Genomic DNA, 16,543 nt, shown 5'->3' with positions numbered 1-16,543 from the left:
GAATGCGAGTCACCCAAATTGCAAAGCTGTCCCTTTCATTTTTTATTTCAACTGAATAATCCCATAAACCATTCAGAGGTTCATGAAAATCGTTTCCCCTCTCCGATGTAGCATTCCAATTCGTTTCTACAGAAGAAACGCCACTTCTACAGTGTGCTCTTGTATTACACCCATGACTACAAACATCATTTATTTCATTTTCCATCCTCCTCAACAGTTATTTCCGTCTATTCTATATGAAACATTCAACGGATTTTCCAGCCCAGTTTCGTCTCTTCATAAGACGGATTTACCTCCCGACAGAAATAACAATAACCATTTTCTGACACTCTCTCAAAATTCTCCCCCTCTGACATTCTCGTAACGAATAATACAAGTTCGCACTCTAGTATCTCTTTCCCTACAACTTTACATCGCGCTTCTAATTCTCTCGAGCGTTATTTTCTGCTTTTCAATTATTTATTTCACTGCATGAGTATTCTGCGCTTTTTTTATAACCATTTTGTACTTTTCAGTTCTACTGTTTCTTTGCAAACTTTAATCCCATGAAAGTGATTATAGGTTGCCGTTCATGAAAACATATGTTCACCAGCCAATATTCTAATGGTCGTAAAACAAGCTTATGTTTTCTTTCATTCAAATTATTATTTTTATATACCTATTATGCAAACATCTTCTCAAAACGTAAATCAACTTATTTGAATTCTTCCATCCCAATTCGTTTCTTCTCAACCGCTAACAAATTTCTAAACGGTATCAATATTTGTTTATTATTATTATTATTTTCAGCACTTTGTTTTATCCTTTGGGCTTTCTTTGGACTCCAGGGCTACATTTTTTTATAAGCTCAAAAATAAAATGATTCTAATATTCTCTTCCTCTCTCAAAAGTGCCGTATTAATACGTCATTTCTTTAAGTAACTACACAGAATATTGTTGAGGTATTCTCGCTATCCCTTGCTTTAATCGCTCTTGCATATTTACACAACCTCCAGGAAAACCCATTTAATTCCCTAACGCTAGAATTACCATAAAACAACCTCCTACTTCCTTTACAACACCTGTCCAACACCTCGTCCCTCCTCACCTGCACACAAACTTTTCTCTCGGAGTTATTTGTCAATCCAGTACATTTACTTACTTTCCAGAATATTCATCCCTTTACAACCAAGGAGTTGAGTTCTTCAGGTAAACCCCCCTCCCTCCCTCTCTCCCCTACCCTACCCCCTGACCTGACCTCACCTCAGTCCCACAGCCCTCGACCTGCCCTACTCGAAAAGCGACCTCTCACGGAACCCCTTTTCTCTCCCTCTGGAACTAATTAATTCGGCACTTAGGACCCCTCGTCGATTCTTCTCGTTTGCTGCGTCGGCCTCCGTTTTCTTTATTTACCGAGGAGAGCTTGTCCTCCCCGCGACATCTCTTGTCTATGGCCGTCCCTCCTCTCTCTCTCACTCTATCTCTCTCTCTGTTAAACCTACTGAATTTTTCTTTCATCTCTCTAATCTCATTCTCTCTCTCTCTCTCTCTCTCTGTTAAGTGTTGCTGATATCCACATTTCATTACGCATTGCTAATATCATTTCATTTTGTGTTTCATTATGTATGTATAATATCCTCATATATATATATATATATATATATATATATATATATATATATATATATATATATATAGAGAGAGAGAGAGAGAGAGAGAGAGAGAGAGAGAGAGAGAGAGAGAGATACGAGGATATTGGCAACACGTAATGAAATGATATTAGCAACGCGTAATAAAATGTGGATATTAGCAACACGTAATGAAATGATGATATTTTAGCAACACGTAATGAAAAGTGGATATCAGCAACACATAATGAATGAGCATATTAACAGCATGTAATGAAAAGCAAAACGTAAAGAAATGAGGATATTAGCAACACGTAATGAAATGAGGGTATTAGCAACACGTAATGAAATGAGGATATTAGCAACGCGTAATGAAATGAAGATATTAACAACAAGGAATGAAATGAGGAAATTAGCAACACGTAATGAAATTATATCAGCAACACCTAATGAAATGAGGATATTAGCAATAAGCAATGAAATGAGGATATTAGCAACGCGTAATGAAATGAGGATATTAGCAACATGTAATGAAATGAGGATATTAGCAACATGTAATGAAATGAGGATATTAGCAACACGTACTGAAATGAGGATATTAGCAACATGTACTGAAATGAGGATATTAGCAACATGTACTGAAATGAGGATATCAGCAACATGTAATGGAATGAGGATATTAGCATCATGTACTGAAATGAGGATATTAGTAACACGTAATGAAAGGAGGATATTAGCAACATGTAATGGAATGAGGATATTAGCAACATGTACTGAAATGAGGATATGTGCAACATGTAATGAAATGAGGATATTAGCAACATGTACTGAAATGAAGATATTAGCAACATGTAATGAAATTAGGATATTAGCAACATGTAATGAAATGGGGATATTAGCAACATGTAATGAAATGAGGATATTAGCAACACGTAATGAAATGAGGATAATAACGACATGTAATGAAATGACGATATAGCAACATGTAATGAACGGAGGATATTAGCAACATGTAATAAAATGAGGATATGTGCAACATATGACGAAATAGGGATATTAGCATCTTTCATAACGCTATGAGTTTTCTGATAAAAATTAGAAAAAAACCATCCTACATTTTTCCGTCTCTTTCCACTGGTCAAAAACTGTCAATTTTCATCTGAGTTCCAGAGTGACACTTTTTAAAAATCTTTGATGTTATGTTTCTAACTGTGCCTGTGTTGCCGGTAAAAGCTGCTTCTTTTCACTCTCCCAGTGAAACAAATCTTTATAATACTTCCGCAAGCATTCTCAATTTATAAATACTCCTACTCTACGCATAGTTTACTATATTTCTTTTGACAGCACCTCTCTATTTGGATCTTTTATTCTAAGACACATTTCTTCATTATTTTCTCAGCATTTTCTGCCTCAAAGAAGAGCTTCTTAAAATTCATGCTCACCTTCTTCTCTCTATTTTTATTTCTTCCTTCTTTTCCTCAACCAATTTTTTCTTGAATACTTTCTCTCTCTCTCTCTCTCTCTCTCTCTCTCTCTCTCTCTCTCTATCATCCTGCATCATGCATATATATATATATATATATATATATATATATATATATATATATATATATATATATATATATATATATATATATATATATATATATATACTGTATATATACTGTATATAATATATGTAATATATATATATATATATATATATATATATATATATATATATATATATATATATATATATATATATATATATACATACATATATACTGTATATATAATGTGTGTAGATATATATATATATATATATATATATATATATATATATATATATACATATACGAGTATATAATTTTTATACATATGCAAGACGAAATTCCCTCTTGTAACTACGTCTTCCGATGCTTCTGCGCGCCTTAATCAGCTTACAAGCTGAGGATCTGAACTAATACCTTCTTTCACGTTACATTTCGAGTCATTCTCCGACGAGGCAGTTCCTTCCGAGAAGGATCCTTTCTTAATTTTCAAGTCGCTTGATACCATTTACATTTCCAACGTCTTCCATAGCGTGATTTCACGTTGCTTATAATCAAAATATGTGAAATAGTTTTATAATTCTATGAAAATTTTTAAAGTTGATTAGATCGTTTGCAAAAAATACTCAGGTTAAATTAAATTTTTAATATCTCTAATAATATTCAAGTCACTTAATTCCATTTACATTTCCAACGTCTTCCATCCACTAATTCTACGTTATTCTCAATGGAAATATGAGAAATTAGGTTTATACTTCTTTGAAAATTGTTTACCTTCCTGAGATAACTTACGCAAATACTCTGGTTAAATCAAATGTTTAATATCTCTGATGAATATAGTGTTGCAAATAAATTGTATAGATAAATTCAGTTACTGAAAATCTCCCCTTATCCCAACCAGGGGAATTCTCAAGACCACTTAGTTCTCTTCCTGGAAATATTCTTTAACAATTCTAGAGGTTTGACTAAACATTAATGTGGCAAACGGGTCACGAATTTTGTTTAACAAAACGGGCCATGAATTTTGTTTATTACTAAACAGCATTAATCGTGTCGTCATAGGCGCTATTTGAGACAATTGGTCACGTACAATAATCAGTTTTTAGAACTAACGTATTCATTATTATTGAGCCATTTCAAGTTTAAGACGAGTTAAAAAGACCGATTTCTCGGGTATCTGATACATATAATATGAGCCTTTCATAAAGGGTACAACATCAAATGGTATTAATTATGAAAGCAGGTTTCAATATTACCAGAATCTACAGATATTAGAAGAAATATAACCTTGTCAGCTGTGATTACCACAGCACTTGAGAAATGAAAAAAAATAATATAAATAATTACAATATTTAAAAAAAAACTTCGTAACCTTCCCAGAAAATTGGTAAATGTATAGGAATGTTCATTCTTTTTCACCCCGTTTGTTGATATAGCCTATTCACTTACAGTAGATTCTTGGGCCTACGAGACGTTTGTTTGGCGGCCTCTGATTGGCTGGTATCGGGAGGCAGGCGACTTGCTCACTCTCTCATTTTTACGTATGTAGCTCAGAAAACTAGCAATATGTTTATATATTTCTTCATTTATCTCACGTTTTGAACAAGATAGGAAAGTTTTGGTCATACCGTAGGATTCGGTATTAATTGTACAACAAAATATGATTTCCTGAAATCAATAAGAGAAAATACAAAGGAATTACAGCGAGTAAAAGTGAAGTGAGAAGCATTTAATTCTTTATACCCGATTTTACTTTTTATCGGATTTTGCATCATTCATGCGATCAAGATGAAATAAAACTTGTGTTTTCATACAATAAATTCACCCTGAATACTCTGGTGCTTTCAAATTTTAGATGCGTGTAATATGTGAAGAGAAAATGAAGAATATGTCTTATTATGTTTTCCGTTCTTGACGCAGTTTGCCAAGAGACGGTGATGATGATCTGCACGACACTGCGTTGGTCCTCTCAGCTGTTGACATTTGCCAATAGGCGATATGAAAAGTTTGCAGTTTCGACAATATTTGCTGTATTATTGTCATTACATTTTCTGTAAATAAATGCATAGAATTCCCATTATGACTGTCGAACATTTTCACTACAATATCACATATGTCCGTATGTCTGACGTATCTAGTACGAAAAAAAATAATCAGATGGATGCATCTGGATGTGCTGGCTTCAATTTAGTCTAGAAATTTGCATGCATACTGAAGACTACATGATAAATAACAGGCCTACATAATGATGAGTTCATTATTATAGCCGCTCATTTCTCTGGTCAATAACATCAAAAGCTTATTTTTCATATGTTCATTCAATGGACGAAAGTTCATTTTATATTTCTTACCATAAAATCTGTTGGCGATGTCTAAATTGAAGCCAGCGCATCCAGATGCATCCATCTGATTATTATTATTATTATTTTGTATCAGATATGTCCAGACATAAGGACATATATGATATTGTAGTGAAAATGTTCGACAGTCATAATGGGAATTCTATGCATTTATTTACAGAAAATGTAATGACAATAATGCAGCAAATACTGCCGAACTGCAAACTTCTCATATCACCAATTGGCAACTGTCAACGGCTTAGAGGACCAACGCAGTGTAGTGCAGATAATCATCACCGTCTCTTGGCAAACTGCGTCAAGAACGGATGTAACATAATAAGACATATTCTTCATTTTCTCTTCACATATTACACGCATCTAAAATCTGAAAGCACCAGATTATTCAGGGTGAATTTATTGTATGAAAACACAAGTTTTATTTTTATCTTGATCGCATGAATGATGCAAAATCCGGTGATAAGTAAAAACGGGCATAAAGAATTAAATGCTTCTCTCGTCACTTTTACTCGTTGTAATTCCTTTGTGTTTTCTCTTATTGATTTCAGGAAATCATATTTAGTTGTACAATTAATACCGAATCCTACGGTATGACCAAAACTTTCCTATCTTGTTCAAACGTGAGATAAATGAAGAAATATATAAACATATTGCTAGTTTTCTGAGCTACATACGTAAAAATGAGAGAGTGAGCAAGTCGCCTGCCTCCCGGTACCAGCCAATCAGAGGCCGCCAAACAAACGTCTCGTAGGCCCAAGTATCTACCGTAAGTGATTCGGCTATAGTAAGTTTTATTTTTTATGAGATCAACTGTATAAGTTCTTCAAATCTGACATATTCACACATATGATATATAATGAATGAGAAGTACGAGTATATAAGAAAGATACGATTATTCCACAAAACTTTTAAAAGAAAAATGTTATTTTTCTTGTCATAACCAACAGGATAATCATAAACATCTCATATTCGTACTAAACACTGATTTACGTCAAAAATCTCCATTTATTAAACAACCAAACTGGCTTAAAATGAAGTGTATGAATACTAATTAAAGAATACCAAGAAATACGTACTAACTAAAGAATACCAAGAAATACGTAAGTATTAAATTTTAGTCTCCTCACGGAGATTAAGTCTCTATCCTTATGGAAATATATAATAATATCTAATCTGAAATTTCTAGTCGTGTTTAGTAATAAGGATAACTAATGTTTGAACTCGATTCGAGACATGAAAAGTGAAAAAAAAAGGTTCAAATTCCACTCGTTATTTATCATAACTTTTACATCATCTTCGTTATATATCATATTATTAACAGGAATATTTGCATTCAAGAAAATCGAATCAACCTATCAAAATGAAAATCGTTTCTGAAATTCAAGTGAAAACTACAATGATTTCCTGTTATAAATTAAAGGAACAGAGCTACAAATTTAGACTTTACTAATTTAAGGGAGACTACCCTAATTCATTAGAAATATATAAAATTTTCTTTTCTCAAATTGCAAGAAAAATACTTATTTCATAGAAAACGTACGAAAATTTATTTCTGAATTGTAGGGAAAATTATGATTTAATGAAAATCTCGGGAACATTTTGCTGAAACTGAAGGAAAAGCTTCATAAATCAATGAATATATAAGAATATTATTCCCTGAAATTCAGGATAAATTAGACGGCTAGAACAGGTCTCCCTTGAATTCGAGAATAATAATAAATTCAGACAACAAAACATAACGGAATTTTTCTGCCCCATGAAATTAAAACATTTGAGCAGACTCATTAAGCTTTTTATTCCTGGAATTTTGAGGCAACAATGTTATTCCTTCCTGCTTATGAGAGGCACGGGATGAATAATTCTTTTCATATTATATCTTTTGTTTATTTTTTTCTTTATTTGCTGCGTGGCACATGTCTGTTTTTAATTAGATCTGTTCTTTTTAACCCTCCCTTGACTCTGTCTGTTTTGTAACAGACTTTTATAAATAAACAACGAAGATAGTGAAAGTTCTCATGAAAGTTTTCCTTACATTTATACAATATCGTCTCTAAATAGTAAATAATCTTGGGGGATAATATATAATGACAAACATATGATATTTTCATAAATTAAATATATTAATAATTATTAAAATTCAACTATTTCCTGGAAACGAGAACATCTTGTGGACACTTAAAACCCAATGTTGTAAGGAAATATATTAATAATTATTAAAATTCAACTATTTCCTGGAAACGAGAACATCTTGTGGACACTTAAACTCCAATGTTGTAAGGGTTATCTCGCCTGGGCCAACCTGTATTTCAACCGTATGACCGTCAACAAATTAATAACTGAAAACAAAACCTATTTCCCATATACCTGAAAATGTTAAACATTCTCTATTTAACTACGAAATTCAACTTTATGGTAAACTCACTCACAATACACATAACTATTTTATTATTATTCAGAAGATGTACGCAGGGGCCTTTGACTTGAAATTCAAGCTTCCAAAGACTACCGTGTTCATGACAAAGAAGTGACAGGAGACAACGGGAAGTACAGAAGGAAGAGATCACTTATTAAAAAGGCAAAATAAATAAACAAATTAATAAATAAAGAAGAATGAAAAGTACTTTTGTCCACATCATTTTTCCGCGTTAACTCGTGCCCTTTCTTAAGCCCCATTTTCTGTGACAGGTAAGACTTATGATGGCAATGGAATCCATTTTCACCCCACCCTCTCTCTCTCTCTCTCTCTGATCTTAAATGACCTCCCTCTCGTATCTCTCTCTATCTCTCTTTTAATCTTAAATGACTTCCCCTCCCAAATCTCTCTCTCTCTCTCTCTCTCTCTCTCTCTCTCTCTCTCTCTCTCTCTCTCTTTGATCTTAAAGGACCTCTCCCTGCCCTGTATCTCTCTATCTCTCTTTTAATCTTAACTGACCTCCCCTCCCAAATCTCTCTCTCTCTCTCTTGATCTTAAAGGACCTCCCCTGCCGTCTCTCTCTCTCTCTCTCTCTCTCTCTCTCTCTCTCTCTCTCTCTCTCTCTCTCTCGATCTTAACTGACCTCCCTTCTCAAATCTCTCTCTCTTTCCTTCCTTGGAAACGGCCATCAATCATTATCTCTATTCTCGGTCTCTCACCTCTACCCTCTTTCTCATGACCACACATTCACAGGCACCCATATTTTCCCCATAAATTTCCTCTGGTGCGGTTTTATCGCCCACCTTGTTTTCCCATCTGCTTATTCTTTTCGTTCTCATTTCTTTTGCGGAATTTTAAGTATATCAAATCTATGGCTGTCTTGTTTTTAAGTGTTCACTTGCATCTTCTGAACACCTATCAACGAGCTGCCTTTTTCTTTGCCTTTTATATTCCTAAAAAAACAAAAAAATTCAAATGATTTAAAAGTCAAGGTGCATATTTGCAGCGTAAATGACCATAGTCACTGCGACGTCAATCCACATGCATCAGCTTTAGCTACATCCATGGTTTTGATTTAATGAAAACTGACTTGTCTTTTTACACGCTTTTATTTAACTTGGCTTCTGTGCCTGTTTGGGCCAAAATTGCAACTCAATTTTTTACCTGTTCCCTTCGTCCGATGGACTTGAAATTTTGCATGGTTACCCACTCTCGGTGACAATACAACCTTACATGATCAGTAGGTCAGTGGTGACCTCTAGTGACCCTACAGTGACCTCTCCCAGCAGCTCAAGATTTGTATGAAACTCTTCGGATTTTTCATACCTTCTTTGACTCGACAGGATATCACGTTCAATTTCGTTAGGTACAATCATAAATCGGCTACAATTGCTGCCAAAACTAAAAAGTATAAAATAAAAAATAAAAAAAATTAAAACACGCTTTTATAAAAATGCACTAAAAAGTAATTTTTGGAAACACCAGTATTTTCTTACAATTAATCATGTCTACAAAAATAAAAGCGTGGGGACCAAACCTGAAAGGAAGTGCTACAAGCATTAAAAAAATATATCTCTTTTCTTGTAGCATTTCCTTCCATGTTTAGTGCATTTTAATAAAAGACTGTTTTAATTTTTATTTAACGCTACATTATTGGTTCCCTCCTCGTTAAATCTTACTATTTTCCCATCTTGAACGAAAGGTGACCTAAGGCTAAAACCTCCCTACTTTTCTCCTCCTATTTCTATTCGGGCCTGGGCTTGCAAGGGGCATTAGGCTGCCCGTCCCATTAACCTTTTTGATTACAAAATTAAGCCATGCAGCTCTCTTAGATCTTATTGCTCTCAATGAACTGGATATCTTCGTTTTCTATTTCGGAAATTATATGCCTTCTTAGTTTTCTGAAAAAGGAAACTATTGTGCCGGCTTTGTCTGTCCGTCCGCACCTTTTCTGTCCGCCCTCAGATCTTAAAAACTACTGAGGCTAGAGGGCTATACATTGGTATTTTGATCATCCACCTTCCAATCATCAAACATAACAAATTGCAGCCCTCTAGCTTTGATTTTATTTAAGGTTAATGTTAGCCATAATCGTGCTTCTGGCAATGATATAGGACAGGCCACCACCAGGCCATGGGTAAAGTGTCATGGGCCGCGGTTCATACAGCACTACACCGAGACCACCGAAAGATCGATCTATTTTCGGTGGCACTGATTGTGCGCTGTAGCGAGTGTACAGAAAACTCGACTGCGCCGAAGAAACTTCGGCGCATTTTTTTACTTGTTTTCTTTACGTGCCAAAATTTCCTTTAATCAAATCACATACAATCCATTCCCTTCAAAAATTGGTAAAGTAACATTTTTACCTTTATCACACTTTACCTCATTCAGTAACGCCCAAGGATATCGGACTTTGATTAAAGGACTTTCGCACGAACTTCCAGGTTTCAGGTTAATTGCGGCTGCTGCTTTGATAAGCCGGTGCTATGACTAGATTACGAAACGGTTTTTGATGCTTGTCTTGTATACACCTTAATGTCAATGTTAATATTAGCGTCTCATCACCAAGAAATATCTGCGTTCATTGTAAATACAAAGTTATTTGTAGGCGTTCATTATAATTACTGTTATTTGTAGGCGTTCATTATAATTACTATAATTACTGTTATTTGTAGGCGTTCGTTTTAATTACTAAGTTGTTTGTAGTCATTCTCCTTTCTATAACTGACAAAATTATACTTTTCTATCTCTTGTCTAATTATTTTGAAGCTCACTCCAGGTATAACTGCTAAAGAGAGAGAGAGAGAGAGAGAGAGAGAGAGAGAGAGAGAGAGAGAGTTGACTGACTGATTGATACTTATCTGTCGTTTCGACTGCCAGTCACTGAGAGAGAGAGAGAGAGAGAGAGAGAGAGAGAGAGAGAGAGAGAGAGAGAGAGAGAGGCTTCTTTTACAGAAAGCGCCTTCGATGGGACTGTAAGAGACAAATACCCACATTACTAAACTGAGAATTGTAACGCATATGAAAAAAGTCCTCGTAACACGAATCATAAATAAGTTATTATTTATTACCATAGATAATAACTTTTCTAAGACCATATTTCCGAGTACATTTATCTGTCCATTTAGTAACCTCCATTACTGTGACAGGTAAGAATTATGATGGGCATGGATTCACCTTCATCAATCCCCTCTCTCTCTCTCCCTCTCTCTCTCTCTCTCTCTCTCTCTCTCTCTCTCTCTCTCTCTCCACATTTATTTCAAAAATCTCCATCTCCTATCCCCACTTCTCTCTCTCTCTCTCACATTTATTTCAAAACCTCTCTCCATCTCCCAAATTCCAGAACCCTCATCTCTCTCTCTCTCTCTCTCTCTCTCATTCATTTCTCTCTCCTCTCTCTCTCTCTCCTCCACATTCCAAAACCTCATCTCCTCCACATTCCAGAACCTTCATCTCTCTCTCTCTCTCTCTCTCTCTCTCTCTCTCTCTCTCTCTCTCTCTCTCTCTCTCCACATTTCAAAACATCCATCCGCCACTCTCTCTCTCTCTCTCTCTCTCTCTCTCTCTCTCTCTCTCTCTCCACATTTCTGAAACCTCCATCCCCTACACCCTCCCCACCCTCTCTCTCCTTCTGAACACGGTCATAAATCATTTCCTTTATTCTCCAAAATCTCATTTCTACTCGCCCCTATCTCTCGGCGCCGCGAGTTCATTCATACCCATATTTTTTCCATGAAATTACTCACTTATCTTTTTTTACCGACCTTAGTCCTTATTTACCTACCGTTTCGATATCTCTCAGCTACATTTCTATAATTCTCATATCATTAAACATTCACTTGCGTCTTATCTGCATCTACCTACTCCCTTTCATTTGCTTATTAAATTTTCATGTGCGTCTTATCCAAATCTACCTACTTTCTCCCATATGCCTTTTTCTTTTGGATTTGTATACAATTATGTTGTATGGTCAAAACTGTCTATAGTTTAAAGCATATCTGCGACTGCATTGACCACTTTCTTTGCAACGCCAACTGACATGCATTAATCAATCAATACCCTGTTGGCATCTGAACTATATATCATGAGAGACTTATCTTTAGACATCTGCCTCTTAACGATGCATTCCTAACTTTCTTCTCTCCTTTCTACCAAAGTCTTTCTCCGTGTCTGGCTCTCACACTTCTACTTTTCCTTCTTTTATTCGAGCCTGGGCTGCAAAAGGGCATTCGGGCAGTGCCCCTTCCACTGGCCTTATGATTATAAAAAAAACATAGATCTATACTGCCCTAAAATAGAAAACTGCAGTACCGGCAAAATTTTCGAAACCGAGATATGCAACCTACTGGGCTAGTGAAACACTAATACAAAAATTACTGCAGTTTCAGAATGATTCTTCAGTGCTTTATTTAGGAGGTCCCATTTGCACCATCTGCAAAATCAGTAGTAAGGCAAGGGAAAACTGCAGTATGTACCATTTTTCTCAGTTTTGTATTTTTGCAGATACTGCAGTCTTCCAATTTAGGGCAGTATAACCCTTCATACCTCTGTAATTACAGAGTTTATTTAATATCTTCTTTCGGACTTCACTACCGATTGTTTGGCTAATCGTCATTATCATTATTTACTTGTTAAAAGCCGCGTTATTTTTCCAAAATTACCATAAGTAAAACTGCACAGTGGCATTTCCTTTTTCTTTAGAAACTGGTAAAGTATTGGTTGTACCCTCAGAGTAATTTGACCCACTAAGTAACGATCAAAGATATCGGGCTTCTTAGATCAAAGGACTTTCATCACGAACTTTCGGGTTTCAGGTTAATTACAGGCCAGAGACTGCCAGTCCCCCTTGCAAGAGAGGCGGCAGTGAACAGATTACGGATAGTAATTCTGCGTTTGCATTTTGCAGTTAATAAACGATTCTGCATTTATCCGGTGCATTAAGCCCTAGCATATAACTAGTTTCTTTGAAGTGGGGAAGTTATAGCTGAGTCATTCTGAATATAGTCAGAATATGTTCATGTTGAATATGTTTAGTATTTTAATGTATTGTATGTTTAATATTAACTAAAAATACAAATCTTTAGTCTAATAATGACTTAGACTCGGGTATAATTACCAAATTCTGTCACCGTTTCATTCACTTCAGTAGGTCGAGCTTATTCTTAATAAGATGTGGAACTCCTTTTCAGGCAGTGAACAGATTACAAATAGTATTTTTGCGCATGTAGTTTGTATTCAATAAATGATTCTGCATTTATCAAGTGCATTAAGCCCAGCATGTAATATTATATGTTAATCACTGTCATTATAAACAAAATACTTGCATGTGCTGTAATTTAGTCTACTGATCACTGTCTCAGGCGGAATTACCTATTCCTGCCACCCTTTCATCCATCTAAGAAAGTCGGGCTTATTCTTAATGAGGAAGGAGTTTCTTGGCAGCGTTTTCGACGCCGATTCTCTCACAAGTTTACGAGAGGTGGGGACGTTACTTCAAATTGCTTTGCGCCATTGCCTTAGCAATTTAATATTTATATAAACGTTTATTTATCGATATGACCAACTCTGTTTTCCTAATTATTATTAGCTGCCTATTAATCTACTTTTCAGAATGTTTTTCTGTGTTATTACATTTTGGCATTATTTAAAAAAGCGTTAGTTAACAGATATTACAAACAGTTGTACCTCGTTCTCTCCAAATGTGAGATCATGAATAATAATAATAATAATAATAATAATAATAATAATAATAATAATAATAATAATAATAATAATAATAATAATAATAATAATAATAATAATAATAATAATAATAATAATAATAATAATAATAAACACTGGTATTGGACAATGCTCTCTAGGCGTGACCTGTAATACCTAAGAGTTTCCGGATTATTAATTTCCACTGGTGGTTCGACAAAACCGTTATTCACTAAGATGTCCAATGAAAGAGATGTGAAATTTTCTGAAATTTCCCTTTCACCCTTATGCAAGAATTCCAAAACTAACTCTCTCTCTCTCTCTCTCTCTCTCTCTCTCTCTCTCTCTCTCTCTCTCTCTCTCTCTCACACACACATATTACGGTTGACGATATAAATGCGGCTAACACAATTGGAAGCAATAACAATAATTCTTTACTTTACTCACCTGACATCATCATTGCCATCCGCGCAGGCGTAGTTGAGGCAATTTAACAATGCAGCTGACGAACTGTGGTTATGAACTGCAGTCATCGCTGGAAACCGTTTCACACAAACCCTGGAAAAGATTTACCATTATTCACTAAATAATTATAAGTACCTGGAACTACAAAATAATGACTCGGATATTTAATTTCCATTTTAAGGACTAAAGACAGACAGGTAGACAGTCACTTTTGTAGCTAGACAGAGCGAAAGTGGCAGGGTAGCAATATAATGAAAATAGTGGGTTGAACTCTCAATGCCGAGACTAAGAGTAACTTTGTATACGGTCCGCAATAATATGTCAGTGGTAGAATGTCTCACATTCTACCACTGATATATTATTGCGGACCTTATACAATGAAAATAATTTGAAAAAACTAGATCTCTATATATTTGCTGATTCTTTCCATTTTCTCCTTTAACGGTCAGTTGACATGGAACTACACTAGGAAGGACATTCATTCTAAAAATAATAATAATAATAATAAAAAAATGAAGAAATGGTTTCATCATGGTCAACTGTTCTGGAACTACATCTTAAGAGACAGTCTTCTCGACAACATGAAAAAAAAAAGAGAGGGCATAAAGAGATTACTCTAAAAGGCAAAATGATCTGGCATATTGACAGAAGGACAATATCATTCTGAGAGAAAGACGGATGAAGGAACACGAAGGGAAGAACCTAGAAGACTGAGCATCAGAATTTTATTAAAATAAAACAAAATAGAAAAAGGTAGGCTTCTCAGAATAGTATCTAAAGACGTCCCAGACTGCGTCTTTTCCTTAATGGTCGCCTTTGCGAAGCCACCGTCTGATCGAAAGGCATCTTGGTATTATGGGAAAGACGTCGCCTTCTTTTGCAACAAGGACAACAAATACAACAACAACAACAACATTGCAATGGCGTGTTACAACGAGACCCTGTCGAGGATGATTTGTGGTTTATCCGCCCTGGGGTCTGGAGGGCCATGCTGGGGTCTTACCCCTCGCCCAGAGAATTTAGGGAAACGGATTCCGAAGCTCTTTGATTGGTACTGCAGTGTTCAATGAATCGCGAGTAAAGAACGCTTTTATTCTCGTTACAGTTCTAGAGCAAATTCGTTCAAAGTTCACGTATCTAACTCTCTCTCTCTCTCTTTCTCTCTCTCTCTCTCTCTCTCTCTCTCTCTCTCTCTCTCTCTGCCTCGTGGCTCGGTGGTGCCGCGTTCATCTCACTATTGGACCACCACTTCGAATCTCGAACCGGGCTAGGAGGGAGGAATGGGCGCTTTCACTTAACCCGGTATACCTCTGCTGAAGTAAATAAGGGTATGTTGCTAAAGTTTTTAATCAAGTGTTGTGAGTCACAGCGAGAGAGAGAGAGAGAGAGAGAGAGAGAGAGAGAGAGAGAGAGAGAGAGAGAGAGAGAGAAGGGGGTGGGGAGATATAACTGATTTGAGTGCTTATTGCCTCGTCGAAACGTTTACCTTTAGAACGGGAGGGCCTCTATGAGGTAACCCTCAGCCCCCTAGATTTAAACCATTCTGAAGCTATTTTTAAGATATTCTCTCCCTCCCTTTGCAATGGAAACCATATTTTTCAATCGAGAAATCCGTTTAAGAATTTTTTTATTACAAAAATACAAAAATATTCAACAGAATTCTTTAGTGGAGGATATTTAAAGGGGTATGTGATTCACAGCAAAAAAAATTTTCTCATTTTCGAACGAACAACCGAAACTAATTAGCAGAGTAACAAAATAAATTAGTTCCAGAAAAACTTCCGCAAATAGAACATTTGAGTTCTGCTGTACAGAGTCCGAGAATTCTCGGAATCAAGCGAGAACACTAAATTGAATCTCGGGCTGAATTATATAGTTCACTTCTTGATTTGACTCATGAAAGTTTGGTCTGACGACTGGGTAATGGAGCAGTTTGGTTGTTCAGTATAAATATTTCGCCTCTTCATAGGCGACTAGGCATATCACTATACATGGCGAACAAATTACGTTTATTACATTTATCATAATATGGAAAATCCAAAGATATCAATATATATAATCCTCATATTCTGAAATAAAAATGTGAGAGCAAGACTAAAACGACAACAACAACAACAATAATAATAATAATAATAATAAATTTTGACGAAAAATAAACATTTAAATATAATATAAAAAATCCAAAATGAAAAAAATAAAAAAAATAATTGTTAAAAGTTGTGAATTTCAGTAAAGGCTAGCCGACACAATGATATAGTTCCATTTGGAAACGTATACCCAACAGCCATTAAATATGCATCATGCATCCGAACTAGAAGGCTCTCAAAACTTATCTCAACAAGCCTTGTGTAACCAACTATATTTCGAAAGCCGCCAGCGCTGCTGTTGCTAAGTGAATGCTTGCTGGGAGCAGTGAAATGTTTTGATCTTCTAGTAAGTCAGAATATTCCCCTATTGATTTGCAAGATT

General features: G+C 35.4%; 1 long non-coding RNA gene across 1 annotated transcript in view; it reads right to left on the bottom strand.

The window, feature by feature from the left end:
• Nucleotides 1-16,543, bottom strand: part of LOC136830756 (uncharacterized) — a 212,421-nt gene that overhangs the window by 173,710 nt on the left and 22,168 nt on the right. The window contains exon 2 of the long non-coding RNA XR_010850736.1: nt 14,057-14,167. This is a non-coding gene — a long non-coding RNA (uncharacterized lncRNA). The remainder of the gene's footprint in view (nt 1-14,056; nt 14,168-16,543) is intronic.

Source organism: Macrobrachium rosenbergii, chromosome 47, assembly GCF_040412425.1.
Source record: "Macrobrachium rosenbergii isolate ZJJX-2024 chromosome 47, ASM4041242v1, whole genome shotgun sequence".
Lineage (NCBI taxonomy): Eukaryota > Metazoa > Arthropoda > Malacostraca > Decapoda > Palaemonidae > Macrobrachium > Macrobrachium rosenbergii.
Note: the sequence above shows the minus strand (reverse complement) of the source record. Positions and strands in the feature narration are given on the sequence as shown.